General features: G+C 51.9%; 1 protein-coding gene across 4 annotated transcripts in view; it reads left to right on the top strand.

Moving 5' to 3' along the window:
• KAZN (kazrin, periplakin interacting protein) overlaps nucleotides 1-6,579 on the top strand; it is a 1,334,539-nt gene that overhangs the window by 1,164,353 nt on the left and 163,607 nt on the right. The window lies entirely within an intron of this gene.

Raw genomic sequence — 6,579 nt, 5'->3', positions numbered from 1 at the left:
GTGGGGGGGTAGTGACTCCACCAGAGGGAGGCTCCTTCCAGGGTTCCCACAGAGTGTTCAGGTGGTCCCAGAGCCTTCCTAGATGAGAACTTGAATGATTCCCTTGAGATTGTCCCTCCATTCAGTCACATCTCTTGAGCACCTCCTGCCTCCAGGCACTGTTGTAGCTGCCAGGGCTGTAGCAGTGAGAAGACTGCGGCCCTTGTTTCCATGGAGCTTGTTTTCTGTGGGAGGAGATTTCCAGCAGGCAAAGACCCACAGGATGTGTCAAGGGATGGGAAAGGCTAGGCAGGAGAAAAAACCGGGTGAGGGGTTAGCGCAGTGGGAGTGGGTGCTTTTTGTATAGGTGGTTAGAAAAGAATGAGGGCGGGTACATGGGTGCTGAGTTCCTAAGACGAGAGGGTGTTGCTGGTCGACAAAGGAAATCAAGTCTTTTTTATTTTTTTGGCCACGCAGCTTATGGGATCTTAGTCCCCCAATAAGAGATCAAACCCAGCCTTTGGCAGTGAGAGCACCAAGTCGTAACCACTGGACTGTCAGGGAATTCCCAACCAAGTCATTTTTTTTTTTTTTAAGTTGTTGGTAAATTAGTATTTTTGTAGACTGGGCACTTTATCTGTCCAAATCTGAAGCCTCCCAGGCTTCCTCCTTTATTAGTCATTTAAGTTCTTATCTTCTCTTGCCCCTCCTCCTCACATAAAGCCCCCCAGAGGAGGGGGCCAGGCCCTGTGTACCTGTATACTGCTGTGTACCTGTATACTGGCTCCCATCCCTTGCCCTCCCAGGGGCCAGTCTTGCGTGCTAGGTCGCTTCATTCATGTCTGACTCTTTGCGACCCTATGGACTGTAGCCCACCAGCCTCCTCTGTCCATGGGATTCTCCAGGCAAGAGTACTGGAGTGGGGTGCCATTTTCTGCTCCAGGTGATCTTCCCAACCCAGGGATCAAACCCACACTTCTTATGTCTCCTGCATTGGCAGGCAGGTCCTTTACCACTGGCACCACCTCGGACGTCCAAGGGCCAGGCTGGGTGCTCACCAAATGCCAGATTTTGTCTTCGTTAGTCCTCCAGCAACCCAGGGGTAGGTGCAGTTGCTAATTCTGTCCACAGATGGGGAAACTGGTGCTCAGAAAATTCGGCTGAGATCTCACAGCTAGTAGGTGTCACAGCCAGGATTGGCCCCAGGTTGTGAACCTCAGAGCACCTCATTGTTCTCAAGAAAGTAGACCCATGGTAAGTGTCAGGTCCATTTTTCCTTTAAATTTTTATCTCTAAAAAAAAGTTTGTCCTCTCCTTGACATTCCTCGGTTCAAGCAACTCAAGCATTTGCTTATCTTTGTGCCTTTAGCAATTTCCTCACTAGGTCAGCTTTGCGTGATCCCTTCTGTAAAGAATTTCTGCTGGGTGAGGGGGAGATTCAATCTCCACACTGGAATTGGGGATGGTCTTTGAAAGTCAGCCACTAGGATCGAGAGAGTTTAGAGTGAGCTTCCTCAGTAATGGGGTGGGAGAGAGACGACCGGGTCTTGGCTTTTCTGGACACTCAGGAATGAAAGTCAGTGCTCTTTGAATGTATTTTTCCATTGGTTTTCCTCAGGCAGTTTGCTGTGGCCCAGCCCCCTCCACCCTATGTGACTGTTCAGGGAGAGGAACCGAAAGATCCTTCTGCCAGGGCAGTGGGTACAGGGCACAGGTTTGGAATCAAATGCGACCTGCTAGTTCAGTCCAGCAGCTCTACTGCTTCCTGGCTGTTTGTCTCCAAGCAAGTTAGATAATATCCTGAGCCTCAGTTTGTGTGTGTGTGTCACTCGGTCCTGACCCCATGGACTGCAGCCCGCCAGGCTCCTCCGAGCCTCAGTTTACCCATCTCTAAAATGGGATCCTGTTACCCACCTCAGAGTTGTTGGACAGGAATCTGTATGGTTACCATCCTTCATACCCATGGGGCCTGCTGCTACATATGCCATAAGAGATGGGGGGATTCCCATTTATCCAGAGTATAAAGAGCTTAAATATGTGTGTGTGTGAAACTTAAAAAAACATTTTTGGCCACATCATGCAGCATGCAGGATCTTAAGTTCCCTGTTGTTGTTGTTGTCGTTCGGTCACTAAGTTGTGTCTCATTGCGGCCCCATGGGCTGCAGCATACCCAACTTCCTTGTCCTTCACTATCTCCCGGAGTCTGCTCAAATTCATGTCTGTTGAGTCGAGGATGCTACCTAACCTTCTCATCCTCCGATCAGGGATCAAACTCATGCCCTTTGCAGTGGAAGTGCAGAGTCTTAACCACTGGACTGCCAGAGAAGTCTCAAAAATGCGTTAAACTTTTGAAGTCTGAAATATTGGGATTTGATGGGACAGGTGTTTTTGACAGAGTACGAGCTGCTTATTTGGCCTTCTGAGTCATCGGGAAATTTCCAGAATGGCCTCTGTGTTTTGTGTTAATATTCCAGCTGAGTCAACTGGGTGATTTGCTAGGACCCTCCAGCCATTCTGGGCAAAGAGGATTTTCTTTCCCTTCCCATTATCTCAAGAGCCACAGAGCACGTGTGGCTCATGGACGGTAGCAGACACCCCCTCAGTGTTAGCACCTCTTCCCCAGAACACAGCCTGTTGACCAAAGTGGAAAATTAGGCACATTGGCGTGCGCACGGATTTTAGCCTCAGCAGATAAGCATACCAAGCGTGTCATTAAAGCTGTCCAAAGCAATTGTCGTGGGGATCCTGTGTTTGCTGTGAGTCACTAAGGGCTATAAACACTCCAGAGAGGATGGCAAGCTGTGGTTACAAGGTGTGTGGGTGCATGTGTGTGAGCCTGTGTACGTAGTTATTTCTTAAGAATTGACTCTCCGTAAATGTGTTTCATGTTGAGCGCATCAGATGAGTGCCTGTCCAGGAGGGAAAAAGTCAGGATTGCTTCCTATTCTCAAGGACCAGCCCCTCTGTCCCTCTTGGGACAGCTACCGTGAAGGTGGGGACTTCAGACTTTCTCTTGTCTGCTGTTTGGATGCCTTCAAGAGAAGCCAGTTAGAAGATGCTGATTGTGGCAGTTCCTTGGAGCCCTCACCACCTGGCATTAGCCCAGCCGGTGCTGCCACAGCCCCAGATTTAGAAGAAATTAACAGCCACAAAGGTGTGACAGGTACGTGCGTCCCACCTACCTAGTGTCCTGGCCCTAAACTGGATGAGGTTGTGCCTGGGCCAGGGAGAAGGGGAGCTGGTGGGTTCAGTGGTGGCGACCCTCCGAGTGCATCCTGCTGGGCTTAGGGGACCGCTTTGGGGAACACTCACCGCCCAGCGGCCAGTCTGCAGGTGCTGACTGCCTTGTCTTTCGTTGCCACCTGGATTTGGAGACTGGCTCAGGCTCCCAGCTAGTTTGGGCTGTAACTTTATCACAGGCATTGTGTTCAGTACCTTTTAATTGTACAGAAGCTTTGGAAGCTCTCCCCGGGGGCCTGGAGAGAAGTAAAAACAACAGCTGCTGGTTCCTGTATGCTTTATTCCCTCAGCCTTGCCAGGGTGCTCCTAACTCTGAAGTCCTGTGTGCCAGGCAGGGAAGAATCCTTATTTGTGTTGAGGGCCGCCCAGGAGCCAGGCAGTTTGTTACCTGTGTTCCTGTTCTTCTTCCCTGTGGTTTCATTCATCAGCTGACGATGCCTTGAGAGCTACTAGGGCACCAGGCAGAGGCTGTGGTGCTTTTTTTTTTCTCATCTTGGGCATAACAGCATCCAGTAAGCCGGGTACCTTTGGAGGGAGGGTCCCTGGGGCCCCAGCAGACAGCCCACGCCTCTAGCCCGGCAAGAATCCAAAGAGGCCAGCTGGCCTGTGACAGGAGGTTTGACCATGGCCATTTGGAAAGCTGGGATGCAGAGCCCTGAGATGGAAACTTGGGCATAGATAGGGTCAATTTACTCCCTCTCCGAAGCTCAGGAACTGAGGCCCAGAGCGAGGAAGGGACCGTGCTCCAAGGTGTCATGTGGGGTAGTTTCCAGGGTCGGATGCGAAAACTTAACAAAGGTACTTGGATGTCTTGGCAAAGCTGGGCATTCTCTCCCTTCACCCTGTTCCCTAGCTCCCTCTGATCTTTTGAAGGGGGCCTCAGACTTTGGGGATCACAGCAGTCTAGGGTGATTGCTAGTATGCACATTCTCAGGCTTCGCCTCAAGATTCTGACTCTGTAGGTCTGTGAAAGGGCCCAGGAATCTTGTATTTTGTATCAAGTGCCCTGGGTGAATTTGATGTGGGGTTTCCATGGATGAGACTTGGAGAACCTCTGCCATTCACTTCTCTGTGAAGTGAAAGTTGCTCAGTCATGTTCAATTCTTTGCGACCCCATGGACTATACAGTCCATGGAATTCTCCAGGCCAGAATACTGGAGTGAGTAGCCGTTCCCTTCTCCAGCTGATCTTCCCAAACCGGGGATAGAACCCAGGTCTCCCGCATTGCAGGTGGATCCTTTACCCGCTGAGCCACCAGGGAAGCCCACTTCTCTGGGATTTGGTTAATTTTTGAGCAAGGAAGGAGGGAGCCACACACTCTGGCTTACCCCTGCTCCCTGACGTCACCCTTGGCAGCATCCCTGTCCCCTCCCACAGGTGACCCAGAGTGGACATCAGGTACGTGAGCATCCTATTTCAATCCCACTTCCTTCTTTTCTAATCTATTTCCCCGCCTCCACCTCTTCCTGCTCCTCCCCCTCCCTCTCCCCCCGCCCGCCTTTCTGCAGAATCTCTTAAAAAGAGGCACATGGATTTCTGTCTTGTGCTCTCACAAGACTGTGCTGTGGTGAGAAAGCCGCCAGTTAGGCCTTTTTGCTCAGATGTCCTGCTCTGTGTCCTAGGCTGCCACTAGCACTCACTCAGCCTTTCACTCCACCAATATTCCTCTTTCCTTGAGCTCCTCCGAGAGGCCAGGTCCTGGGCTGGGTGCTGAGGGTCAAAGGAGACCACATCCTTGACCGTGGCTCATCCGGACTCTTCAGACTTGGTACCAAACCCACCAGTCCACGCCGCCCCTTCCCCTGCCGCGGGTCCCTTTTGTTGTTAGTCTGAATGCTGTGCCCATGACAGACGTGTTCAGCTGAGCGGCTGGTTCTGTGCTTCCTCTTGGCATCTCTTGCCATGTCCACAGTACAGATGGGAGCCATGGGGATGGTTTCTATCACCTTATACCCTGTGGACTTTGTCGGCTTCTTCAGGGTTGGGGGCCAAGGGGCCTGGGTGGCAGAGTGGGAGGGCTCTGTCTGTGGTCCCCCTCTAGCTGGGAGACCCACCCCCACCAAGCTGGACTGCCTCCTCCCAGCAGTGGGTACAGGGGGTCTTTAGATGTGGGCTAGCAATGGCTGCCCTGGGTAGACTCTTTCCCCTCTTTTGTACCCCAGAAGAGAACAGCAAGGAGCCCCCTTTTACAGAAAGGGAAATAGAGGCAGACATTGTGGTTTCTTTGGGCCAGAACCATCTTATGGAATTCTCTGCCAAGCTGAAAATGGTCCACTGTCCTGTGTGGTAGCCTCTAGATTTAAAATGTAGCTAGTACGAGCACACAGCTGAATTTCAGTCTGTTTTAAAGGCTGCATGTGGCCAGTGGCTGGTACAGCTGGTCCTGAGTCAGGGCTTGATACCACAGACGGGGCTATGGCCCATCACGGCTCATGAAGCCTGAGAGCTGTTTAGGTTTTTAAGTTCCTGGATCCTCTGCCAAACCTGGACAGTCAGATAGATATCTGGGGTGGCCCCAGAAGTCTGCTCTTTAAACTCATCACCTCCACCCCCAGGTGATTTTGATCTTTTCTGAAATTCGTGAACCAAAGGCTCCAGCATGTTTCATCTTTACTGTCAGGGGGTTTCTCAGCCTCCAGCAGTCCATCAGTGCCTTTCTGCCTTTGTCCCCCCACCCCACCCACTACCTGCACCAGGCCAGTGGCTTTCAAGATGGGATGCCAAGACCAGTAAATCAGCCTCATCTAATAACTTGGTAGAACTGCAAACCCTCAGCCTGCCCTAGACCTGCAGAATCAGAAACCTAGAGTGAGCCCCGCAGTCTGGGTTTTAACAGACCCCTCAAGGCAATGCTAATGCAGCTATAGCTTGAAACCAATCACTCAGCAAGACTGCTCTAGGAAGCTCCTTCAACTTAAAAATTTCCCTGAATCTCTTCTGTCTTTTCCTTCCTATCCCTATCCTATTCTCTGTTCCCCCTTCCCTCTGTACCCTGGCCTGTCCTCTCTCCAGCTTCCAAGAGCTGCCAAGACCTTTCTACACCCAGGGACTGCTGGGTGTATGGCGAGATGATCCATCTGCCTCTTACAAGGGTCTTCGGGGATCCTGGCCTTACCCGAGGGGTGGCCCTCATGGGGATGTGACAGGGGAGGCAAGCAGAGCGGTGGCCAGAAGACCGCCACCCCCATCGTCTCTCCCAGAATCCCAGGTGGTGGCCAGCTGTCCACCCGATGCCAGAATCTCAGAAGAACAGAGGGCCAGATGGGTCAGTTTCCCTGGGGCCCCCAGGCCCGCTTCATGGGGCAGGCCCCTGCTGCTTCCCTTGGCATCCATCAGCCTGAAGGAAGTTGGCACAGCTCA

The sequence above is a fragment of the Bos indicus x Bos taurus genome, chromosome 16 (genome assembly GCF_003369695.1).
Source record: "Bos indicus x Bos taurus breed Angus x Brahman F1 hybrid chromosome 16, Bos_hybrid_MaternalHap_v2.0, whole genome shotgun sequence".
Taxonomy (NCBI): Eukaryota; Metazoa; Chordata; class Mammalia; order Artiodactyla; family Bovidae; genus Bos; species Bos indicus x Bos taurus.
The sequence above is the reverse complement of the archived record's forward strand: the minus strand, read 5'-3'. Positions and strand labels throughout refer to the sequence as shown.